Source organism: Pristis pectinata, chromosome 1 (assembly GCF_009764475.1).
Source record: "Pristis pectinata isolate sPriPec2 chromosome 1, sPriPec2.1.pri, whole genome shotgun sequence".
NCBI lineage: Eukaryota > Metazoa > Chordata > Chondrichthyes > Rhinopristiformes > Pristidae > Pristis > Pristis pectinata.
Window position 1 is genome coordinate 44,806,442 of NC_067405.1, and position 27,055 is coordinate 44,833,496.

The 27,055-nt window shown below is 39.7% G+C and overlaps 1 protein-coding gene across 2 annotated transcripts in view; it reads left to right on the forward strand.

Annotated features, from left to right (window-relative positions):
• The window catches only part of metap1d (methionyl aminopeptidase type 1D (mitochondrial)), a 112,212-nt gene that overhangs the window by 66,007 nt on the left and 19,150 nt on the right, over positions 1 to 27,055 (forward strand). The window lies entirely within an intron of this gene.

Here is a 27,055-nt window from a genome sequence, read left to right on the forward strand (position 1 = left end):
ATTTCAATAGTGCTGCATTATCATGCACCCACTCATCATGTGATAGATGTATTTAAATGCACAGCTTCACTGTTGACAGAAGAAGTCAACTGGTGGTGAGACTTCATTGAAGTAACTTTGGATAAAGTCTGTGCTACATTTCAGCTGAGTTCTTCCATATTCATACCTTGCACACCTTACAGATTTCAAGGAGTTCTTCCTTTGATGTGGTTTATTTATTGGAAATGTAGCTCTAAAAATGGTTTCATCCATTTCCTCCCTCTCAGAACAGGTGAATAAATATGCCTGTTAAATACTAACTTTTGTATGATTTGAGAAGGAGGATGCTCATTTGCATACATTAATCAATTTCTTTCCATTCTTATATTTCTCCATTGTAATTATATTAGAACTGGTCATTGGTGCATCAAAGCCAAAATTACTTTTTCTGAATGCAAATTGTATTAATTGGTATCAGTGTTCTCATCTTCATAGATTTGATTTATTAAATGTTAAATATTCCCTAATTGCAGATGAAGGGTACTACATGTGAAATATGTAATATTAATATAAACCCATTGAAATAAGCTTCCAAATCAGAAAGCTTTAGAGAAACCATGTCCAGATTGGTAGCTCAAATTTGTAAGCTATAAGATATGCAGAATTTGGAAAACTGGTGTGAACTGATGCATAGAGAAGTTGGTCTTTCCATACATAATTAAATGGCATGGTATGGAGCCAAGATGTACAACTTTCAAAGCTAGTCTATCCCTTCAGAAATGCAGTGTCCAAAACTGAATGTAGTGCTCTTGAATGCATAACTTCATTCTGTAAATTTCCAGCCCTCATGAGAGATGTTCCATTTGTCTTTTTGCACAGTTTTGTATTTGTCCATTAATGCATGTGGATAATTGGTGATGGTTAAGGGTCAACGTAGATAAAATTTGTAGCTTTTCAATTTTCAGCCCAGGGTTTCAAAGGAATTCGCTCAAATAATTTTGAGACCTGTTAAAGATATCTTAATGAGCAAAAGTTAACACAGGGTTGTCAGAAGAGCTTGTATCATATCTGTTCAGTTTATTCAATTTCATTGTAGAAACTATAGACCTAAGGCCAGGGAGGGACCATGGATTTCAGGAAAGCATTTGACCTGTCCCCTATAACAAAATAGACGAGTGGACTTGGCTTAAGCCAATACTTGGGAGAGAGTTTCTTTGGAATGCCACATTGCTCTTTATTAGAGTCACTGCTGCTTATCATCCTTAAAAGAAAATTTTATCTAAACTGTCCAAATACACGGAAGATAGTAACTTGGAACTGGTAGCAAATGATGAATATCAATATCCACAAATTCAAAAGGATCTTGATAAACTCAGTACAATTCAGAGAAATGGGACATGGAATTTAAATCAATGAAATTACCTGAGATTTGAGAGCATTTCCTGTGGATTAGGTGCTAAATAGGAATGTAATTGGGATATCAGAGCAGGAGAGAGATCTTGAGGTTTTACCAGACAGATCTGTAAAATCATTTGTAACTTGTCTTATAATACAAACAGGAAATTAGGATGGAAGCATCTGTGATGCTAATTCTAAAACTATATTTGGCCATGTTGAGTTCACATCTGGACTAGTGTTTACAAGGATACTTGTAATTACTGGGATACCAAATAAGGGAAGATTAAAAGGTAGACTTTACTCAGAATTCGGAGAGCACATATAATTTTAAATTATGAAAAATTTGTACAGATCAGATCTAAGTAAACTTTCCTGCCATATACATAATTTAAGCACAATTTGTATTCACAAATAACTGATAATAGAAAATGGAAACATGGGTACTTTTTTTTACTAAAATTGTTCTAAATATGTTGAAAATGTATTCCAGGCATAGGTGCTGAAGCAAAGTACCTTAAAGGGTTTCAAGAAAGAATTAGACAGGTTATTGTTACAAAATGTGTTTAAGATTATTATAAATGCACTAAAGGAATATTGTAAATAGGTGGGCTAGAGAAACAGCACCTACTCTTGCCTGACACTGATGCTACCAGCTATAAACCAGCCTTTTACGACTGACTTTAAAAGCTGAACATGCTGGGTTAATGCTTGGATGGGAGATTTCCAGGAAATAGCAGGTGCTCTGAGATTTATCTAAAATAGTACTCATTCATTGTGTCAAAATATTTCTTGTTCCAAAATATCTACCTTGTAGCAATTCACAGTAAAATTCTATCTTTTTCTTTGCCCTATCCACTTAATCTGGTCAGATCACTGTAAATGCTGTTGATGCTGTCTAATACTAAACACATATTTGTACTGCTCAAGGTGCTCAACAAATTTTATGTTATTATGCTAAAGGCACCCTCCTCCACGTCAATTATCAACCTTTTAAACATTCAGGGATTTTTTACAGAGTTCCACCCATCACCCACACAGGACTATTTTCATTCATTCTCTCCTGCTTTCTTTTCCCAAGCTATTTTCTTAATCTCAGTTAACTAATTAACAATTGTTCCTATGAATTTTGGTAGTTTTGATATGTCTCACAGGCAGAATGTTACTAATTACCTCTTTAAGTTCCTAACAAATAGTAATTCACTTGAATATTCAACAAATATCCTGAGGATTTATTTGCCTCACATATCTGTAAGCAAGATGACTACTAACTGTTCCCTTTAGACAAACATTGCAGCCTCTTATTAATGCTATTGAACATTTTGGACCTGGTTAGTGATATACTAAAGAAGTATGTAATTTCTAAATTCAAATGTACTGGGATAATACTGGCTTTCTTCAAGTCCTCCAGTGGGGTCCTTAATTTGGCATATCCATGTTATACCAGATTAATAAAATGTATGGTTGCATATATGTAGATTTTAAGCAAACAAGGAAGAGGGTGCATTTGAAAGTATGCTGCCATTATTATTAGATTGTGATCAAACCACTCATCATGCTGCAAACATGTTGTTTGTCGATTTGCTGAGAGACTGATCAATTATCATTGAAAAGAGCAAGGAAATAACCATTCACTTCTGCATCACTTAGGTTCCAATCAGCTGTGCACGGTCATCAGTTCAAAACAGTTAGTTAAGATGAATGACTTAAATAACAGTAGCTGCACAGAGCTTTCTGCAAACAATTGGGAGCTCATCAGGTAATATCAGTGAAATCAAACCACTTACAAGTGAACCAAAACCTGAAGAATCCTGTTTTCATCTCATTTGCCTTGAAAGATGAATTTATAGTAGATTATAATTTTTGTTTAGATTTTTGGATATTAGCTGAATCAAGGACTATGGAGTGAGGACAGGAAAATAACATTAAAGTTAAAAATCATCTATGTTCTTACTGAATAGCACAGGATCTAAGGGCTGAATGGGTTATTCTTCTTTCTATTTCTTACATTCCAATGTTCTTTTGCATTATGGTTTTGTATAAATTTAATAACCAGAAGGGGTTTATTTTGAGATTTAGTAAAAGGCATTGTAGTTTATGTTAACTGTGAAAAAACATTATTACCTGATTGTGATTAAAATAATGGTTTACCTTTTACATCTGATTATATGATAATGTGAAACTCTGTCTGCAAAAAGAAATCTGTTTTATTTTTTGGAATTGTAAACTATATCTGTTTAATGGGGAATTCATGTACAAGTACACAAAAGGGGTCCCCAGTGATAATGAATCATCACGCAGGCAAAAGAAACACTAAATCCTTGGGAAATGAGCATTGGCATTTTCTCAAGATTGGTAAATTGGTTTATTACTGTCACATTTACCAAGATACAGTGAAAAACTTGTCTTGCATACCATTCATACAGATCAATTCATTACAACAGTGCAGTGAAGTAGTACAAGGTAAAACAATAACAGAATGCAGAATAAAGTTTTACAGTTACAGTGAAAGTGCAGTGCAGGTAGACAATAAGGTGCAGGGTCATAACAAGATAGATTGTGACATCAAGAGTCCATCTTATCTTACTAGGGAACCATTCAGTAGTCTTATAACAGTGGGACAGAAGCTGTCTTTGAGCCTGGTAGTATGTGTTTTCAGGCTTTTGTATCTTCTGTCCAATGGGAGGGGGGAGAAGAGAGAATATCTGGGGTGGGAGGTGTCTTTAATTATGCTGGCTGCTCTACCGAGTCAGTGAGAAGTGTAGACAGGGTCCATGGAGGAGAGGCTGTTTTCCATGATGTGCTGAGCTGTGTCCACAACTCTCTGCAGTTTCTTTCACTCACGGGCAGAGCAGTTGCCATATCAAGCTGTGATGCATCTGGATAGGATTCTTTCAATGGTGCGTCGATAAAAATTGTAAGGGTTGAAGGGACATGCCAACTCCCTTTAGCCTCCTGAGGAGGTAGAGGCACTGGTGAGCTTTCCTGGCCATGGCATCAATATGGTTGGACCGGGACAGGCTATTGATGATGTTCACTCCCAGTAACCTGAAGCTCTCAAACTTCTCGACCTTAGCACCGTTGACGTAAATGGGAGCAGATGCCCTGCCGCCCCCTTCCTGAAGTCAATGACCAGCTCTTTTGTTTTGCTGACATGAATAACCAGCGTAATGTGCAAATTAAAGGTTCCTGTGATTTGCATTTTACAAGTTCCTTTCTAAGTCTGGGGCTTTATAAAGTGAAAGGAATCATTAATATGATTTTCCCATCATATGTGCCATGACACTGGCCCAGTGGTAGAGGGAAAATAAAAGCAGAATTTGCCATTTCATTATTTTTCAAAGTACTTCTTGAGAAGATTCAGTAACCTATTCCATAAGATATATTGAATCATAGAATCATAGAAAATGCAGCACAGAAATGAGCCCTCTCGGCCCACTTCATCCATAACAACTGTGATGCCCATCTATGCTAATCCCATTTGCCCATATTAGGCCCATATCCCTGTCTGCCTTTCCTATCCAAGTATCTGTTGAACGCTTTTTAAACAGAGTAATTGTATCTGCCTTCACCACTTTTTTTCTGGCAGCTCATTCCAGCTATTCACCACCATCTTGTGAAATACTATTCCCTCAGTTCTTCTCTAAATTTCTCTCCTCTCATTCTTAAACTTGTGCTCTCTAGATGTATACTCCCCTGTCCAGGGAAAAAGACTTCATCCATCCTAGGGTGTTTAGGGAGTACTTGCATGGGATTCTGGATAGGTTTGTCCCATTGAGGCAGGGTAAGGATTGTAGAGTGAAGGAACCATGGTTGACAAGAGATGTAGAATATCTTGTCAAGAGGACGATAGAAGTTTACCTAAGGTTTAGAAAGCAAGAATCAGACAGGGCTCTGGAGAGTTACAAGGTAGCCAGGAGGGAGCTTAAGAATGGACTTAGGAGAGCTAGCAGGGAGCATGAGAAGGCCTTGGCAAGTAGGATTAAGGAAAACCCCAAGGCATTCTACATGTATGTGAAGAATAGGAGGAGGATTTAAGTGAGAGTAGGACCAATCAGGAATAAAAGAGGAAAAGTATGCCTGGAGTCAGAAGAGGTAGGGGAGGCCCTTAATGAACACTTTGCTTCAGTATTTACCAGTGAGAGAGACCTTGACGTTTGTGAAGACGGTATACAACAGGCTGATATGCCAGGGTATGTCGATGTGAAGAAAGAGGATGTGCTGGAACTTTTGAAAAACATTAGGATAGATAAGTCACTGGGGCCAGACGGGATATATCCAAGGTTTTTATGGGAATCAAGGGAAGAGATTGCTAGGCCTATGGCGATGACCTTTGTGTCCTCACTGGCCACAGGAGTAGTGCCAGATGATTGGAGGGTGGCAAATGTTATTCCTTTTTCAAGAAAGAGAGTAGGGATAACCCTGGGAATTATAGACCAGTGAGTTTTACTTCAGTGGTGGGCAAATTACTGGAGAAGATTCTTAGAGATAGGATTTATGAGCATTTGGAGAAGTATAGGCTAATTAGGGACACTCAGCATGGCTTTGTGAGGGTCAGGTTGTGCCTCACAAGCCTGATTGAATTCTTTGAGGATGTGACAAAGCACATTGATGAAGGTAGAGCAGTGGATGTGGTGTACATGGATTTTAGTAAGGCATTTGATAAGGTTCCTCATGGAAGGCTCATTCAGAAAGTCAGGAGGCATGGGATCCAGGGAAACTTGGCTGTGTGGATTCAGAATTGGCTCACCCATAGAAAATAGAAGGTGGTTGTAGATGGAGTGTATTCTGCCTGGAGGTCGGTTACCAGTGGTGTTTCGCAGGGATCTATTCTGGGACCCCTGCTCTTTGTGGTTTTTATAAATGACTTGGATGAGGATGTGGAAGGGTGAGTTAGTAAGTTTGCAGATGACACAAAAGATGGATAGTGTAGACATTTGTTGTAGGTTACAACAGGACATTGATAGGATGCAGAGAAAGGCTGAGAAGTGGCAGATGGAGTTCAACCTGGAAAAGTGTGACGTGATACACTTTGGAAAATTGAATTTGAAGGCAGAATGCAAAGTTAATGCCAGGACTCTTAGCATTGTGGAGGAACAGAGGGATCTTGGAGTCCACTTCCATGGATCCCTCAAGGTTGCCGCGCAGGTTGATAGGGTTGTTAAGAAGGCGTATGCTATGTTGGCCTTCATTAGTCCGGGTATTGAGTTCAAGGGCCACAAGGTAATGTTGCAGCTCTATAAAACTCTGGTTAGACCACACTTGGAGTATTGTGTTCTGTTCTGGTCGCCTCATTATAGGAATGATGTGGAAGCTTTAGATAGGGTGCAGAGGAGATTTACCAGGATGCTGCCTGGGTTGGAGACCATGTCTTCTGAGGATAGGTTGAGCGAGCTAGGGCTTTTCTGTTTGGAGCAAAGGAGAATGAGAGGTGACTTGATAGAGGTGACTTGATAGAGGTGTACAAGATGATAAGAGGCATAGAAGGAGTGGACAGTCAGAGACTTTTTCCCAGGGCGAAAATGGCTAACGTGGCAAATTTTAAGGTGATTGGAGGAAGGTATAGGGGGGATGTCAGAGGTAAGTTTTTTACACAGAGAGTGGTGGGTGCGTGGAACGCACTGCTGGCAGAGGTGGTGGAAGCAGATACATTAAGAACATTTAAGAGATTCTTAAATAGGCACATGAATGATAAAAAAATGGAGGGCTATGTGGGAGGGAAGGGTTAGATAGATCTTAGAGTAGGATAAAATGTAAGCACAGCATTGTGGGCCGAGGGGCCTGTACTGTGCTGTAATATTCTGTATTCTACCCATACCCCTCCTAATTTTATAAAACTCTTTAAGGCCACCCTTCAGCTTCCTACCTTTCAGTGAGAATAAACCCAGCCTATCCAATCTCTCCTTATAACTACAGCCCTCCATTCCAGACAACATTCCGGTGAAATTCTTCTGCACTCTTCATTGCTACCACATCCTTCCTGCTGTGTGGTGACCAGAACTGTACACAATACTCTGTGCAATCTGATCAATATTTTGTACATCTGCAGCATTGACAGCCCAATTCTTATACTCAGTGCCTCAGCCTATGAGGGCAAGCATACCAAATGCCTTTTTCACTACCCAATCTACCTGTGTCACTAGTTTCAGGGAGCTATGGACTTACACCCCAAGGTCCTTCTCTTTATCAGCGTTCCTCAGGTCCCTGCCATTTGCTCTATATGTCCTACCAGAATTTGATATCCCAAAGTGCATTTTCAAATATGAACAGAAAATGCTGGAAATACTCATTGTCAGCCTGCATCTGTGGGAAGAGCAACATGTGTGTTGCTCTTCATCATGCATGTTCTGATGAAGAAGTCTGAAAGGTTTTGTTGGCAAATTGTTACTATCCCATGGGCTTCACTCTGACACTGAATGTAACAAAGTTCAACAAGGAGGTGGGAATTTGAGAGCTCTTTGCCCACTACTTTCAGAGGTAACTCTTCCACAAGTCCTGTGTCATGTCTCAGGAGGTGCAGTGAGTGTTTTTCCATTGATTTTAATGGAAGATAGCTGTTGTGAGAGACTTGGATGACAACTCATGAAATAACTTTCAAATGGCTCATTAATTTAAAACTATTTTACAAATTCATTCCCAGACTGTTTTCAATGGTTTATTACTTTAAATTCTTAAATGTGTTAGAACCTCTCAGAAATACTCTGTGCATTTGAATGTCCTGATGCATGAATTGAAAAGAAGACTAGTATGAAACTACTGCAAAGTTTAAGGAACGCTAACAGAATGTTATTGTTTATCACAAGGGTAATGAATACAAACGTGGAGAGGTTCTGCTCCAGTTATATGGGGTATCGGTGACACTACATCTGGAGCACTGTACATAGAGTTAGTCCCCTCATTTAAGGAAGGATGTTAATGTGTTGGAAGCAGTTCAATGAAGATTTCCTAGACTATTACCTAGATTATGTGGGTTGTCTTTTGGGGGAAGGTTGAACAGAGTAGGTCTGAAGTTTAGAAGAGTGAGAGGTAATTTAATTATAACATGCTGAGGATTCTTGACAGATGGCTGGGGAGAGGATATTTTCCCTTATGGGAGAACCTAGAACCAAGTGTCTCTTTTAAAAATAAGGGGTTGCCCATTTAAGACAGAGAAGATAAATTTTTCTCTCTCAGAGGTCGTGGATCCTTGAAACTCCACGTGTGATAACCTCTTACCCCCTTGCTAACCATGTGTTTATCTACCTCTGCCATAAAAATATTCAAAGACTTGGTTCCTCAAAGGGTGGAATTATGATTACAGTTATGTTGTTAAATGGTGGAGCAGGTTTGAGGGGGCTATTCTGCCAATTAGTATTTTCCTACATATGTTCGTCTAAGTTTGAGGGAAAGATTTGGCTTTAAATCAGATTTTATATGGACTTTTGTTGTCAGCACTTGCATTTGACGTCTCCTTTTAACTGCATGATGCAATAATGTGCAAGGTCCAGCTGTGGGAAAACCCACTAGTATTTTCTCCAAGTTATTACTTGGGAGTATTACCGTTGACTACAAAATCCAGGCCATCATCTCTGTTTATTGTTCCATTAATCCCAGGAGAGGGGTAAAGGCTCATGATTAAGCAGTTTATTATGGATCAGGTAATTGTTTATCTTAAAACCCATACAACTCTGTAAAGGCAGGAAAGGAGCAATCTCCAGTTTACAGGTAATTATTCTCAGGTAATGATGTAGATCTGATTTTGTTGTTCCACAATGAGTTACCATGGACCTGATGGGCTGAAAGTGGTAAAACAGTGGGCTGAATTTTGCAGAGAAAAGACGAATGTTATGCATCGAACTGAAGGCGCTACCTTGCATAAGTGCTATTAAATTTAGGATGTGCTATGAATTTTGGAATATAGGCATATGCATAAGCACTCACTTAAGTCCTGAATTTACAAGTAATAGCTCACCAGCATTTTCCCACCTTTGCTCCATTGTTATTTTCATATTTCCTGATGACACAAAGAAAACATTCGGCCTATCAAGTGTATTCCCCCATTTATCGTCCATTCCCCCATTTATCTCCCTGCAACCTACTCTCTCTCACAACCCATCGAGTCCCTTCCACTCCCCCCCCCCCACCCCCCCACCCCCCCTCTGATTCTCCTGCCAAGCATCTACACCAGGGGCAACTCCTATCAATGTATTGGGATGTGGGAGGAAAATGAAGCGCCTGGGAGAATCCCATGCAGTCACGGAGAATGTGCAAACTCCACACTGACAGCACCCTATGCTGCCCTAACTGTACCACTGTGGTGCCCACTGTGCCAGTGTACCATAATGATGGACTCCTCATGAAACTTGATGGCAGAGTGTGAAGTTGTGGCCAAACCTCTTCACTTATGCTGGTGAATCTGCCCAAACATTTTGTGCCAGATTAAGCTTGTTACAGGAATGGTATCTCCATTCTCCTGTGAGGAGGATAAATGCAAGAAACGTTTGAACAGAGAGGATTGGTTGTTAGGAAACGAGACAATACTAGTTCAGTAACATTTTTTGAATAAATTGAGTTTAGTTAAAGACTTTAATTGTTTTTATCTGTTTTGGCTTAGTTTTATTTACATTTTAACTGAGTAATTTTTAATAGTTTTTGAATATTTCTAAATGTCAGCCACAGTATCCAGCATTAGCTTCCTGCAAAGTGCCAGCCAACTCTCAATGCTGAAGTCCTATGCAGTGGGTGAGCCTTATGTATGTAAATGCTGTCACAGAGTTGGTGGGGGTGAGTGGATAGAAGGAGGTGAAAGTTGTCAGTTCAGACTATGTCCATACAAATACCCGGAAGTCCTTTGACATCTGGCTAACCCACACTCCCTGCAAAAACTGTCAAAAGATTTCAGTGCATCTGAAGGTTAGCCTTTTTTGTGCAGGACCTGATCTGATCCTCTCACCACATTACAGTATTTACTTATTCATGTTCCTGCTGCCATACAGGGTTTCACCTTTGAGGATCAGGCTTGTATGATTCAGGCTAGTTCTTAGCAGTAAGTTGATGCTAGGTGCAGACCAATCCTTTGCTTATAGAATTAAATATTGAGCTTGCCCTCTGTATGTGTTAAAGATTACATATAAGAAGCTTTACATCGACATTTCTGGAAAAAAATCCACAGAAAACATATTAAGTGATTTATATCTCTGCTTTATTAAGAAATGTCTTCAAATTATGGTTGGCTGTTTAATACAAACTTTTTAAGCATATTTCTCTGAAATTATAGAAAAATATAGGTTATTATTTCATCTGCTGGAGTTTTGCCACTGGTTTTCTGGGATTTAATGAACAAAATGCTTGTTAGAATACTTCAGGACAACCAGTGCAGTGTCAGCTGGTGGAATTGATAATAAAATCTAAATGTTTTTGTATTTGATGGCATATCTAATGAGGAACAGGAGCTCTTGCTCTTAGTCAGCTATTTATCTTACTTTGTTGCACATTATTCTCTGTGGTCTTTTCTGACACCAAATCATTTTCATCGCTATTGTATTGATCTTAACCTATCTAAAATTACTTCAAGTAATTTTGTTTACCACACATTCTGCAAGTGAAAATTATCCCAAGTTATTACTTTTGTAATTCAATGAAATAAAATTGTCAAGTTATCCAACTACCTCTACTCAAGCAATGAATTTAATAGTTTAACTACCTATTTAATAACAGAGTTTTTGTCTGTACATGTTACTTTTCCATTAATTATCCCTTTCTTTTCCTCCATCTTTCTGTATCTGATTTGACTTTAATGTACACGATTTCCTTTTCCATCATTCTTGCTTTCTTTCTCAAATCTTAAATTTAATTGGTTAAGAAGATAGACTTTTCACACCATTCTTTTAATTCCCAGATTCTCCTTTTCCCTCATTAAGCTGTTATTAGTTTGCACTTGCACTAACTTGCAGTCTACACACAAAAAAAATTGAGCTGGGGGCTGAGGGAGAAAAACGCCTAGCAGGCCACACTTCTAGATGTCATGTTCCAACTAAAAACAGTCCCACAAACTGCAGAGAAAATGTAGTTCAAATACCTCTGGACTTTTAGTAGACTAAAGTAGTGCTATTTACAGAAAAATACTGAACATTTCCCACTGAAGGTGGTCAGTAAGTCCGACCTATGAGACAATCTGTGAGGTTTAAAGTGATTTTCTTTTTTTCTCTGAGGTCCAACAGACAACAGTATTGGACTTTGCATGCTGAGTTAATCTTTACAGAAGTGCAAGCCACTGGAAGAGAAAGAAATGTTTACAGAGAGCTTTCATCCTTGTCTGCAGGAGATGGGTAGTTTAATATTGTTTATGTCCAGCAGCCTCTACATATAGCACAATCTGTTGTCTAACTACTGATACTAAAGGCCTTTTGGCTGGTCAATCAGATCTTAATTCCAGTCTCCAGAGGAGAGAGGAATGGCTATGGAGCTCAAAGTAATGAAAAACACAAGTATAAATTGACACAATAACAAACTTTCACTAAATTTTAACGTTAGCTTTTGTTTTGTGTATCACATCTACACAATTAACAGGGCTTCATTCAACTCATGAATTTAAAGTTGCATGTGTATAAAAGCTAGTTAATAAAGACATAGTAGACAGCTAGGTGTAAGAAAAGAAAACTTTTCATAAACTTTAACAGAAAAGTTATGTTGGGATAAACAAAATTGCCAAAGTACTGGCAGGTTAGACCCCATCTGTAGAGAAACAGAAGTCAATACATTGACATCGCAGGTTAAAGAAAAGTGGATATTTTGGTGGCTGTTGATCAAATTGTTGATTCACTATTAATACATAGTGAAAAAAGCCAGAAAGAAATTAGGAATAACAACTGGAGTTGAGATCTATATGTCCAAGTAGTTAATAAATCAAACTGTAAGTGCTGGAAATACACAGCAGGCCATGTAGCATCTGTAACAAGAGAAATAGAGCTAATGTTTTAGATTAAAGACCCTTCATCAGAACTGGGAAAGGGAGAAGATAAATTGGTTTTAGGTTGAAGAGAGGAAGGGATGGATAGGACAAAAGGAATATTTCTGCTAAGGTTGCTGTGGCCAAGAAGTTAATGTATCCAGAATTCGTGGAGCCACAACTGGATCTTGTGTTCAATTTTAGTCTAGTGCAGCACATGTTCACCAGACTACACTAATTTGCAGCATGCCAAAGCTTCTGGCTCACTTTTAATTAAGATGGTTAAACAGGAGGATATGTTTATACTTGAGTCACAAGTGAAGACTTTTGTTTCTTTGATGGAGGAAGTTTTGACTTATCCATTTCAATGTGGGCAGGCAGTTTGACAGGACAAATGGTGATGGGGTTGTGAGAAGGACCTGATATTTGGATCTGAATGTCATGACCATGTCTGCAGAAATTGACTCCATGCTATTACAGAAGCATAAGGGGCTGGTGGGATAAATTCTTTGGTGTCTTCTGAGGACAACTCTGGATGGAAAATAAGTTGTGGTGGTGTGGATGTATGTGGAGAGATGGAAGGTGAAGAACAGAAAAACACTTTCAGGCAGGGATAAATAGATTTCTGCGTTTGGAAGACCATTTTCTTTTTAGAGTAGGCCATTGGTAAAAACTGGTGCCAGAATTTACATACATATGAACGTAAGAAAAAGCAGCATGAGTACGATGAGTTGGCCTCTTATATCTGGTCTTTCATTCAACAAGATCATGGCTGATCTTTTACGTCAGTGCTACTTTCCGAACTAATTCCATATCCATTGATTACTATAATTCCAAAAATTTATCATTCTCAGTCTTGAATATATGCAGTGACTGAGGCTGGGAAGAGATTTCAAAAGATTGACTGCCCTCTGGATGTAGAAGTTACTTTTCATCTCAGCCTTCGATGACCAACCCCTTGGTTAGAGACTTGTGACCTCTGTTCTAGACACTCCAGCCAAGTCTACTCTGTCAATTGCCATAAGATTTTCAGTAGGATCTTCTCATTCTTCTAAATTCAAGAGAGAAAAAGCTGAATCTGCTTAATCTCTTCTCACAGGACAATAGCCCCCAACATCACAGGAATCCATCTGTTGAATCTTTGCTGTACTTTATCGCACGTATATCATTCCTCAGGTAGGGAGACCAGACCTGTACACTATACAGTATAATTACAGTAAGACATTGTTATTCTTGTACTCAAAATCTCTTGATTAAAGTCCAACGCGCCATTTGCCTTCCTAATTGCCTTCCAGATATGGCATACTAACACAAAAAGGTGGCTGGACACATTCAGTTATGTCAAATATGGTCAAAAATGGTCACTTGCACAAAATTCTATAGCACTGACAAGGCCTAGGAAAACATAAGGCAGGTCTTCTATGTGGTCTCTCAGGGTTGAGGGTGACTTGCTTCCATTCCAGCTCTATGGGTTCTCAGTTAGCGGATGAGGCCCGTGCGCAATCTGCAGACTTTGCTATAGATGAGGCAGGAAGTGCTTGACAAAGTGAGTGGGTGACTTGCTTGAGAGGTTCTTTGCTCATTTCACTATTAACATTCAGTCTCCAAGTGCTCCCATTAAAGAAACTCAAAGTGTTCAGTGCCTTTCTAGATTGCCTTTCTCCATTTGAGTGGTCATGAACCATGGATTCCCAGGAATCAATGCAGAAGTTACATTTTTTCAAGATGCTTGAGAACATCCTTGAAGTGCTTTTGCTTGCCTTCTCCTATCTTGACGGAGCCATGGTAGAATTGTCATTTCGGGTATCTAACATCCAGTTGTAGGTGATGTAGCCTTTTAATCAAAGCTGAGTGTAATTCAAACCTTGGAATGTTGTCCTGGAAGAAGATGATGCTGTTGGTTCACTTATCCTATCAATGATTAATACGATTTTGCAGATTCACCAGTGGTGGAATCTCTCCAGTACTTTGAGATGCCTGTTTTAGGTAGTCCATACACACAATGCAAATAGAAGGGCACTGATCATTGCTGCCTGGTAAATCACTAACTTGCCGCTTTTGTGCTTGATCTTTGGCTATTCTTTTCCTCAGACAACCAAAAGCTGCACTGCATTGTGGAGGCAGTGGTGAATTTCATCATCACTGGTGTCCACATGAAATACAATTCCATAGCCCCTTCCTGCTGTGATTTCCCAGCATTACCCTCGGGCATTTCCTTCTCTGATCCTACGCAAGTCAGAGCTGGCATTAAAATTGGGGACCCTATTCATTTCAGTTGGGGTTCCTAGACTGCACATCACCACGAGGTACATTTACCTAGGAGATGCAGCACAAAAACAGACCATTTGACTTGACCAGCCCATTGCCAATATCTATGCTCCACTCAAGCCTCCTCCCTTTACTCATCTAAATCTATCAGTTTAACCCTTTATTTTCTTCTTATTCAACCTCCTGTTAATTGTATAGCATTCCCTGTGGAAGTGAGTTTCATCACAAAAGAAGTCTCTTCTGAGTTCCCAAATGGATTTCCTTGTGATTGTCTGTTAATGCTGGCCTCTGACTATGCTCTTCCCTGCAAGAGGAAACTTTCAGTCTGCATCCACTCAACCAAAATCCTTCATTATTTAATTCGCCCATCACCTTTCCTTTCTCAAGAAAAAAGTGAACTGCCTGTTTATCTTTACCAGTCACATTTCTGATAAATCTGTATGTTCATGCCAGAAGTTCCTCTCTGTCAAGAGGACACAACAGATCTAAATGTAGATTTATATATCTGTATACGTGGATCTATTTGCTTCTTTACTGTGGTTAGTTTCTTCGTTCCTTATTCTTACCACCAAGATATGATTCCTTGTAAATTTTATCTGAAGCCTGTCCAGTGCCTCAGTGTCCATTTAATTTTATGAAGCTCAGAACAATGTGCAGTATTCTGTGACATGCCAACATTCAATACAGGTTTAGCATAATGTCCCTTCTTTTCAATTCTGTCCCTCTAGAAACAAAAACCCTAGTGGTTGAATTGCTTTTTTTTAATCTTCTGCGCCAGTAGCACATTGATTGGTATATTTGTAGTTCAAAATTCTTTGTTCCTCTACATTCACACCTTCCAAGTAATAAATGGCATCTTTATTCTTCCTTCTAAAGTGTACTACTACATTTATCTGTGATGGGCTTTATTTGCCAATTATTTGCCCACTGTAAGTTTATTAATGTTCTCCTCTAATTTATTGCAGTCCTCCTCAGGACTAACTCTCCCCCAACAGTTTGATAGTATCCACAAGTTTAGAAATTGAGTCTTTTGATTCCAGAGTATAAATCTATAATGCAAATTATGAACAGAATTATATGAGTTTGTTTTACTCATTTTACTTTAATTACATGATTATTTCCTTGATGCTTCAATTACATTTTCATTTCTTTTATTTTAATAAATAACATTTATTTATAATTATTTACAGCACATTTAATAGCTTTTGATGTCTTTGAATATCAGAAACATAATGGGCAGCACAGTGGCACAGCTAATGGAACTGCTGTCTCACAGCGCCAGTGACCTGGATTCAATCCTGACCTTGGGTACTGTCTGTGTGGATTTTGCACGTTCCCTCTATGATCAGGTGGGTTTCATCTGGGCGCTTTCCTCTCAAATCTCAAAAATGTGTTGGTTGGTAGGTTAAGTGGCGTCTGTAAATTGCGCCTACTGTAAGTGAGCGGTAGAATCTAGGGTGAGTTATTCACATGTACATCGAAACATACAGTGAAATGCGTCTTTTGCGTAGAGTGTTTCTGGGGGCAGCCCGCAAGTTTCGCCACACTTCCAGCGCCAACATAGCATGCCCACAACTTCCTAACTCATACATTTTTGGAATGTGGGAGGAAACTGGAGCACCCAGAGGAAACCCACATAGACACGGGGAGAACATACAAGCTCCTTACGGACAGTGGCCGGAATTGAACCCGGGTTGCTGGTGCTGTAATAACGTTATACTAACCGCTACACTACCATAATGTTAAAATGGGATTAAGAAACAATTAGTGTAAATGGATGCTTGATGGTTGGTGTGGAGTCAGTGGACCTTAGGGCCTGTTTCTGTACTCTATTTTCTATGACTCTGTGACTCTATTTTATGACTTTAAAACTGTAAAGTACCTTGTAGGCTTTGGCAAAAGCTCTAGCTTTGGCTCTGTCAAAGACTGCTGGAGCATTCTGGGACCTCAGTTGTTTGGTACTTTAGGCTACATCCCACCTGACACTTCCCTGGCACTGAGGATCAGTGCAATTAGTCCTACACATCAATTGTGGGTGGGCATGGGCCCTAGTGGTGAATCAGGGCTATGAGCCAGATCCAGCTCAACTTGGCCCACTGTGTCAGTGTTCTCTCTTTCAACAGTTTCACATGACAGTAAATCCTCACCACTTACTGTAAAGTAAGTTTATTTGATTGGTCAATAGCCATCTTGCACGTATGCCCCAATGTTTTGTACTCATTGATGAGAATACAGTTAATCAAGCCATCACATATTCTGAGTTCTCTGTCAGTTCTCCTCTTGCCAGGGCTTTTTTCCAGGAAAAAACAGAGCTCCAGGCTGTTCAATCTTTCTTGAAAGTTCTACCCTATCACTGTTGGTCACGACCTTTTAAGCATTTTCTGCATTCTTGAGAATCAATATTCTTCTTAATACTATGGAGAATAGATGCAGTACTGAATATGCAATCTAGCCAAACAAATATATATAAATTTAACATTATCGCTCTAATTGTTGTTATTTTTCCTCTTGGTCTCATTGTTTATTTTGTACATTTTATAGCCTTAACAGTGAATATGAATACAGCTTTATGTATCTGCATTTTCAGATCTATTTGCTTCTTTACTATAGCTAATTTCTTGGTTCCTGCTTCTTCTGCTAAACTAAACCATCTCATGTTATGCTATATTGGATTTAATTTTGTTTGCCGTCTTTTGCTCTATTTTCTAAGAGTCTTAATGACCCTTATTATGGTCAGTTTTCCACATTAACAGCAAAAATTGGTAAAAATTTCAAACGTAATCTTTCTAATTTCTAAGTTATTAATTATGCATTTCATAAACCCTTGTGGTCCCAGCATGGATCCCATTTTCTCCTTTTTACAAGTCTGAGAAATATCCTTTAATTTATAATGTTGTCTGTTTTGTAGCTGCCATTCCACCCAAGCTGGTACCTGGCTCTTGCCACTACGTGCCCCGACGTTTTTCATGAGTCCTTTATTTATCATATTAACATTGCTGTTATTCACTCTTTATGCTGCTCCTTCAAAGAATTCAATTTGGCTGATTAAATATGACATTTGTTTTCAAGAATATAGAATGACAGTTTTCATTGTACTCTTCATTTCTGGGTGTTTGGTTACGTTATATTTTTATTAGTATGTTGATTTTTTTTTCCATGGAGTGACAATAAGCTAACTGATCTTTTACTCCCTGGACTAACTCAATCCTTTTTTAAGGATATGAATTATGTTGGCTGTCTGTCGGTCCTCTGGCACAGTTACCTTTACTACTGAATGTTTATGGATGGGATCTTGTGCCTCTGTTTTAACCTCCCTAATTTTGAGTACCAGTGACTGCAATTCCTCTGGACATTTCATGTTGTATTGCATATTTCCATATGAGATACAAGAAGGCTGTATGGCCCATTAAGTCCATGCTGCCTCTTAAAGCAATTCCACCAATCCCATTCCTCTATTTATTTTACCTGAAACCTATCTCACATGCCCATCAACTCCACCCCAATTTTTCTACCACCCACCTACACTAGAGCTAGTTTATAGGAGCCAATTAACATACCAACCAGCATGTTTTTGGGATGCAGGAGGAAATCAAAGCATCCAGGGAAACCCTCATGGTTAGAGGGACAATGTATAAACTAAAAACACACAGCATCAGAAGTCAGGACTGAACCCAGGTTGCTGGAGCTATGAGGCAAAGTCTTTTCCTCAAGACCAGCTGATTTGGTTAGTAGAGTTTATAGGTACCTAAGAAGCTTTAGCACTTTTGGAATAAATTGACAAAGGACCTCCTGGCTGCCTAATTAGACTTGGAAATAGCTGACTTTTTCATTAGAGAATTGTAAATTTCAAAGAGTGATATGACTGAGATTTCTGAAATGATGCAGAGAATGGGTACTATGTAAGATAAGATATCTTTATTAGTCACATGTACATCGAAACACACAGTGAAATACATCTTTTGTGTAGAGTGTTCTGAGGGCAGCCCGCAAGTGTCTCTATGCTTCCTGCGCCAACGTAGCATGCCTACAACTCCTAACCCATATGTCTTTGGAAAGTGGGAGAAAACTGGAGCACCCGGAGGAAACCCACGCAGACACGGGGAGAATGTACAAACTTCTTACAGACAGTGGCGGGAATTGAATCCAAGTCGCTGGCGCTGGAATAGTGTTACACTAACCGCTACACTACCGTGCCTGCCTGTGATTGAATATGATATTTCTACTGGAGATAACAGATAACAGTAAATCATAAATTAAGGAAGTTAGATAAGATGCTTGAGCAGAGAAACAAAGGACTGCAGATGCTGGAATCTAGATGAAAAACACTGTGATGCTGGAGTAACTCAGCAGGCCAGGCAGCATCCGTGGAGAAAAGCAGGTGGTCAACGTTTTGGGTCAGGATCCCCTTCAGGACTGAAGAGAGGAAAAGGGGAAGCCCAATATATAGGAGGCAAAAACAGAGCAGTAATAGGCGGACAAAAGAGGGGAGGCAGGGTGGGCACAAGGTGGTGATAGGTAGATGCAGGTAAGCTATAGTGATAGGCAGGTGCAGGGGAGGAGGGGAGAGCAGATCCACCGGGGAATGGGTCAAAAGGTAGGAAAAAAGAGGCTAGGAAAGGAAAGAAGAGAAGAAGCATGGTGGTGGGGGGGGGGGGGTGTGTGGGGATAACGTAAAGTGGGAGAATTCAATGTTCATGCTGTTAAGCTGCAAGGTTCCAAGACGGAAAATGAGGTGCTGTTCCTCCAGTTCGCACTTGGAATTCTCCTGGTAGTGGAGGAGGCCGAGGACTGACATATCAGTGATAGTGTGGGAGGGGGAGTTGAAGTGACTGGCAATGGGGAGGTGCAGATCGCGATTACGAACAGAGTGCAGGCGTTCTGTGAAATGGTCACCTAGTCGGCGTTTAGTCTCACCAATCGTAGAGGAGGCCACACTTGGAGTACTGAATGCAGTAGATGACATTAAGGGAGGTGCAGGTGAACCTCTGTCTCACCTGAAAGAACTGTTTGGGTCCCTGGATGGAGATGATGGAGGTGGTGTAGGGGCAGGTGTTGCACCTATGGCAGGGGCAATGGAAAGTTCCCAGGGTGGGAGTGGGATGGGTGGGGGGGGGGGCGGGGTGGGGAGGAAGGAGTGAACTAGGGAGTCGTGGAGAGAGCGGTCCCTGCAAAAGGCAGGAAGGGTTGGGGAAGGGAAGGTATGCTTGGTGGTGGGGTCCCGTTGGAGATGGTGGAAGTGGCCGAGATTGATGTGTTGGATACATAGGCTGGTGGAATGAAGTGTATGGACAAGGGAGACTCTATTCCTGTTGGGTTTGGGGTGGGGGTGGGTGGGTGGTGGGGGGTGAGATTGGAGGTGTGGGAAAAGGCAGAGGTACGGGTGCAAGCTCTCTCGACCACAGTTGGGGGGGACGAAACCCCGGTTAGAAAAGAAGTTGGACTTCTCAGATGTTCTGGAATGGAAAACCTCATCATGGGAGCAAGTCATGGGATCAGGAGATGCTTGAACATATTTATTTGCACAGAATCATTACTAGAGCATAATAATTTAGTTACTGAGCTAGTAATCAGAGTTCTGGACCCTGTATCCAGACATAGGAATTTAAGTCCCACCATCACAGCTGGGAAGTAAAGTTCAAATAATTAAATAATTATGTTTTTTTAATAAGTTATTCTCCGAAGCAATAACTTTGAATCTGCTGTATTACTGTAAAAATCTATCTGGTTCACTAATGACCTTAAAGGAAGGAAATCTGCCATTCTTACCCAGTCTGGCCCATTTATGATTCTGGATTCACCAATGTGGTTGACTCGGCTCATGGGCAATTAGGATTGGATAATAAATACCACGACCATTACCAGGACCATCCATGGCCCATGAAAGTCTCTGGAATAGATTACTAAAATGTGTAATTATGATGGATTTAATTTACCTTCAGAATAAAACTAGATGAGAACGAAGGTTTGAGGAGTTGGTCATTGCACCTTCTGAAGCTGCTTGATTGGCTTCAGGTTTCAGAGAGGAACTTCCCAGAGTTTCCTAAGTTAGTCTAATTATGTTACTTTTGTTCTCTTTGCCTCTTCAGGCGTGTTGCATGACTGGGCACAGCTAGGTTAATGTGCATAGGTTGCGTCTTGTCTCAATGGATCAATTAATTCTTTTACCGGCCCTTTTTTTGAATGTGTATAGAAGCATGGCATTTTTAATAGAATAATAGTATCAGCATGGCCAGTTTGTAGCTCTCTCGCCTCCAAATCAGAAGGTCGTGGATTCAATCTCCACTCCAGAGTCTCAAAAACAAAAAAGCCAGGCTAACACTTCACTGTTGTATTGAGAGAGTGCTTTACTAATGGAAGTGCCATATTTTGGATGAAACAATAAACATAGTTCCCATCTGCTCTCTTGAGCGTCAAAAAATAACCTGTGACATAATTTCGAGCAAGAACAGAGGGTTAACCTTGGTATTTTAGCCACTATTTATCCTTTAATCAACATCAAAAATCAGGTTATCTGATCAATATCACACGTGAGAGCATGTTTTGCATGAATCAGCTGCTGCATTTCCAACGTTACAGCACTTGCTACACTTCAAAAGTAATTAATTGTTCTAAAGCATTTTGGGATAACTTGAGGTCACAATAGGATATATATTTTTACAATTTATTTTAATTAATTATTGGGAATTAATAGTTAATTAATACATTCTGAGTCAGAGGGAAGAGCCTGATGTTTGCAATAGTTGATAACATAGATTAACGGTAATCTACACAAAGCATTATTATGTTAAGAAATTAAGTATAAACTTAAAGAAGTATTGCAACATGCAGAGAAAGTGCAGGAAAATTGAGTTTGATTAGATCCCAATTGTAATCAGCATTGACACAATGATTTTCTTAGGCGAAAGACTGTATGAATTTAGTGATCATGAAAACTTGCTTTGTTTGAACTGTTTGTTTGAACATATTGAACCCAATCCTAATTAATGGTAATAGTTTTAGGGAATGATATTTGTTCAAACAATATGCTTCAACTAGGCTTTAATCAGTTTGGAAACTAAATTAATTTAAGTTGAACTGAAGATCTTAATAAATAGGAGTAACTGCAGGCTCTGTGACCACCCCCCCCCCCCCCACCCAAATGTGCACTGCCATTTGTTATCATGTCCCGTTTTTGAAAAGTTTATCCATTTTTCAGGATCTGAGCATCGCAGGGAGGACCAGCATTTATTGCCCCTGCCTGATTGCCCTTTAGGTCAGATTGTCAGTCTTAGCTCCACTTTCCTATTGGATCTCCATTACATGTGATCTCCCTATGTCCAAAATCTTTCACATATATTAATGTTATAATAATTTATTGTTTTTGTATTGTGAATGTGTTGCTTGTCAAAAGAGTGAAAATGTTGCAAAAACCTTTACTTTTTTTTGCTTCAATTAGTCATTAGATGCTGGAAATGGGAAACAAAAGCAGAAAATGCCGGAAATACTCAGCAGGGAGGACAGCATCAATGGAGAAAGCAGCAGAGTCAACATTTCTTGTCAATTACTCCTCCGCTGGAAACTTCAGAATAGGAATTGACAAATATTATAGAAGTAAAAACCTGTACACTTACTGGCTCATTTTTGTCAGCTTTGGCTCAGTAGTAGCACCATCTCTGAGGTTTGAGTACCTAATCTAGACCGGCATTCCAGCCCAGTACTAATGGGAGGTGCCTTTTGGGGGTGCCATCTTTCAAATGATGTGTTAAATCAAGGCAAACGTAAAAGGTCCCATAGTTCCATTTGAAGAAGGAACTTAGAAGCTCTGTCAATATTCTGGCTTATACTTATCACTCAACAATGTCTAAAACAGATGATAAGCTTATTTCATTTCTACTTTTGGCCTTGTGTAAATTAGTTCTTGTATTTCCTTCTATATAAATAGTGAGATTACTCAAAAGATCTTCATTGTTATTAGGGTGATTTGGGATATCCTGAAGTCCTTGAAGACTTAAAATTAAGATTTAATTTTATTTACCTTTCATCCTTTCCTGCTTGTTTGGTGTTTACGTTTTGATATTACAGCCATTTCTTCCAACTCTGCTGACGTAGCCAATTTCAGCAAGATGCAGCAGGAATTCAACATCAGACCTACCTGAATTAGGAAACAGAAATTGCCTTAGGTATTCCTTGTCAACCACCAGTCACCGATCCTAACTAAAAGTGTGCGTGTGTGTTGATTGGGAAGGAGATGAAATGGACTGAAATGTGGTGCCGTCAATGTGAAATTATTTGATACTCATTATGTTTGTTATCCAGGATATTGTGATAATACTTAAAATTGAGTCACAAATTTCTTTTTGTGAACTTAATTCACAGCAACAGATTCATAATTTCCAATAATTTCTGTTGTGCTTATTTGAAATACCTGTTTCTCTTGTTTTAGTGGAAGTGTTAACACATTCATATTAAACTTCTTGCAAAAGTAGTAGCACAGTGAATTTCAGACAATCACATTATGAATTTGAGAAGCAAGAAAACTACAGATGCTAGAAATTTGACAGAGAGAGAGAGAGAAAAGAGCTGTAAGATATAGAAAGGAGAATACTGAGAAACCCAGCAGGTTAGGCAGTTTGTGTGGAGTGAGAAAAACTGAGTTACATCAGAACTGACCAGGATTGAAAAGCAAAAAAATGAAGATTGTGGAAATTTGAAACAAAGCAAAATGCTGGAAATACTCAGCAGCCAGACACAATCTGTGGAGAAAGAAATTGAGGTAACATGCCAGGGCAGAGGTCAGCAACCCAAGCTGCCAACCTTGCCCCCTCCCACAGATTTTGCCCAAACTGCTGAGCTCCCCCAACATTCCCTGCCCTTGCATCATCTGCTCTTGAACCTGCATTTGGTCCATAAGAGTTATGCTGAGCTTCCAGTTGCCTTTTGGATTAATTTTCTATCAGAATCACACTCCGATCTTTCTGGCTTTGGTCTCTCACGATGTTGTAACGAAGCGTAAACCTGAGGAGCAATGTCTCGTCTTCCACTAAGGCACATTACAGCCCCTGGAGCTCAACACTGAATTTGACAATTTCAGATAACCAGCCTTGCCAGTTTATGTCAGAACAGGCCATTTCTGGTTTAAGAGCAGTGAATGCTGGTGATGGTCAGCGGGCTAGACTGCAGCTTTCGGGGGGAGGCCAGGGTTTGCATTATGGGTCAGTTACTTTTCATGGTGGGCAGGGGAGAGTAGTTCATTGGCTTGCGGAATTACCTTTGATTGTCTCTTCACAGGTGTTGCCTGGCTTGCTGAGCATTTCCAGTACTTTCGGGTTTTGATTTTGATTTCCAGTATCTGCGTTTTTTTTTCATATTTTCAATCCCAGTCCAGTTCTGGTGTAACTCAGTTTTCTCCAGATGGTGTGTGACCTGCGGTTCATGTTTTTATTTCACTTTAAGCATTTATATGTTTGCATCCTTCAGTATAATTTCTGATCCACAAAATGTACCTGCAGGCATGATAAGTTACAAAAATAAATCACTTGTGTTTCAGTCAACGTAAGTAACTTGTACCTGCTGTCTGCTACCTGCATCACTTGATGGTTATTAATGTTCACTTCTAAAATACTACCAGTCAGCTGTTTTCTTGTCTTAGCAAACATAATAATTAGGTAAATTGAAAGTCTGTGAAGTGTATCAGCGCACTATTGTTACATGAGATAACCAAGCACTATTGTGGAAGTTGGCCTGCCTTACAATTTGCTGTCCACCCAAGTGTGTTTTGATCAGCTCAAGATTACCATGCTTTCCTCTCAATAGCCACATGCACCCCAAGTTCATCCTGAAGGATCAGGACAATCTACAGCTATTTTTCTGCTTAGCTAACAACCACCTTCATCGCCTGCCTTTGCCTTTTCCACCCTTATTTCTTGCTGCAAGTGTAAAATGCTAATGCATTTCCTGATGCCTAGAATTGAGATTATCTAAACACTTATTCAGCAGCCTAACCACACCGTAGCTCCTTGTTTACAGTGATTTCCTGGGGATACTACTGCATATATGAAGCCCATGCTTTCTCAAAGCTTACTCCTTTTAGAATGCTGTATTCTGCCTCCTTAATCCTCTCCCTTCCAGTTCATGAAAATTCCACTACCTTTCCTGTTTGTTGAACTTATTCTGTTACTGTCCCTATCGTTACCAAAACATCTTCAACACCCATGCCATTCTCTCCTTTAACTGAATCAGTTTTCAAATATGTGCATTAATGTTGATCAGAATTGTTTGTTCAGTATTTTTGTAAATAAATATTGAGGACAAAACTACTTTTGAAAATATGTTTAAATTATTTAATTAATTGATTTTCTCGCTGAAGGGTGGGACTTTGAGAAGACGTAAAAAGTGTAAAAATTTAAAAATAGAGGGATTTTCTGATGTTTGGCTCCATCATGGGGATTCTTCACTCCTGCAACAGATATTGGAAATAATTCAGAGATATGTTATTTTACAGCCATTAATTTAAATGGACATAATTAGTTACAAGATCCACAGAAAGATCATGCATTATACTAACATACAAAAATTCTTGTGCCCGCAGTTGTTTGCCTTTAGATGTATATTTTGAATAATCCATTGCAAGTTTCAGTAGTGCTTGACACTCAACACCTTTATTGATACAGAAAGCCTGTTGCACTTTTCTGTAATGGAAATGGAGTCACCCCAGGACAGAAATCATTATTGGGCGAGGGAGGACTGGTGGCAGAAGGATGAGGATCAGGTCTGGGGTCAGAGGCTGGAGGAGGAACTTCACTGAGGATTAGAGACTGGGTAAAGTCAATTTTCAATTGCATGAAGCTTTTTTAAAAAAAAGCATTGTGTGATTGAATCTCTAGGCCAATGTGTTCCTTTATAGTGCTTTATAATGCGCATGTAAACATACAGATGTTACTTATTTTGAATTACAGAGATTCCATCAATTCCAAGCAATATCTTGAAAAAGAATGTTCTGGGAAGAGCAATTTAAATAACACATGTTTCACATTTTTTATTCATTTTCTGGATGTGGGCATTGTTGGCAAGGCCAGCATTTAAACCCATTGCTACTTTCCCTCCAGGAGCAGTGCAGAGCCATTTTCTTGAACTATTGCCACATTTACTCCTACTGTGCTCTTAAGGTAGGGAGTTCCAGGATTTTGACCTGGCAACAATGCCGGACCATTGTCCTGCATTTTAGAATGGATTGCTTGCTGTCCCAGTGGATTTGGAGAATTTTGCAGACTCAGCATTGGTGCTACATCTTCAGTGCTTCAAGGTGCCTGCTGTAGGTAATCCAGATCTTGGAAGCATAGAAGAGAACAGGGATTACTTCTTTTATGTTTTTCTGGACTGGGGTTGAAAATATAAAAAAAACTGCACATGCTCGAAATCTAAAACAAAACCCGAAAATACTGGAAACACTCAGTAAGCCAGGCAATACCTGTGAAGTGAGAATCAAAAGTAATGCCACAGGCCAATGAACAATTCCTCCTGCCCACCATGAAAAGTAACTGACCCAAAATGCTAACCCTGGCCTCCCCCATAAAGCTGCTGTCTAACCTGCTGAGCATCACGAGCATTCACTGCTCTTAAACCAGAAATGGCCCGTTCTGACATGAACTGTTAAGGCTGGTTATCTGAAATTGTCAAATTCAATGTTAAGCCCCAGGGGCTGTAATGTGCCTTAATGGAAGGTGAGACATTGCTCCTCGGGTTTACATTAGGCTTCATTAAAACAGTGTGAGAGACCAAAATAGGGGATTAGAGCTTTCTGTCAGGTATGACGTCATGATCTTCAAACACTCTTTTTCCCCAGGGCAACTAAAAGCTTAGCTGGAACATCAAAAGCAATGGTGAATTCCATTATCAATGTCTGGCTTTCTTGAGAGGTGGTTTCCAATGTTTTGTCATGGACCTTTACCGTTGGGGGGGGGGGGGAGCGCCGGGGGCTGTGGCTTGGTAGTAGACACTTGTTTTGTGCATATTTAGTGTGAGGTGTATTCCCCTTTATACATCAGTGAATGAGTCGATGATGACTTGGAGCTCAGCCCACAAACAAACACAAGCATTGTCTGTGTACTGCAGCACGATGACTGAGATAGAAATGGCCTTGGTTTTGGAGCAAAGGGGGGATCCATTGAACAGTTTCCCATTTTTCCTGTAGATTCACTCTATCTGGCAGGAAGCTTGTTGGAGATAAGTTGCAGCATTGCGATTAAAAAAAAATTGTGAGAAATATTGGGGTAGTGATGCAGCCTGGATTGACACCAGTCTGCAATGAGTGTGAATCTGTTGTGGAGCCATTGGTTAAGATCACAGCTTGCATGCCACATTACAGCAGATGTAGAATCAACAAATTTCTGAGGGCAGCCAGATTTAACCAGTCCCTCTTGATTGACGGAATAAAAGGTTTATGTAAGATCAAGAAACAACATCTATTGAGTTATTCTGTCAGAAAGAGGACTCCATTGGAATTAACTT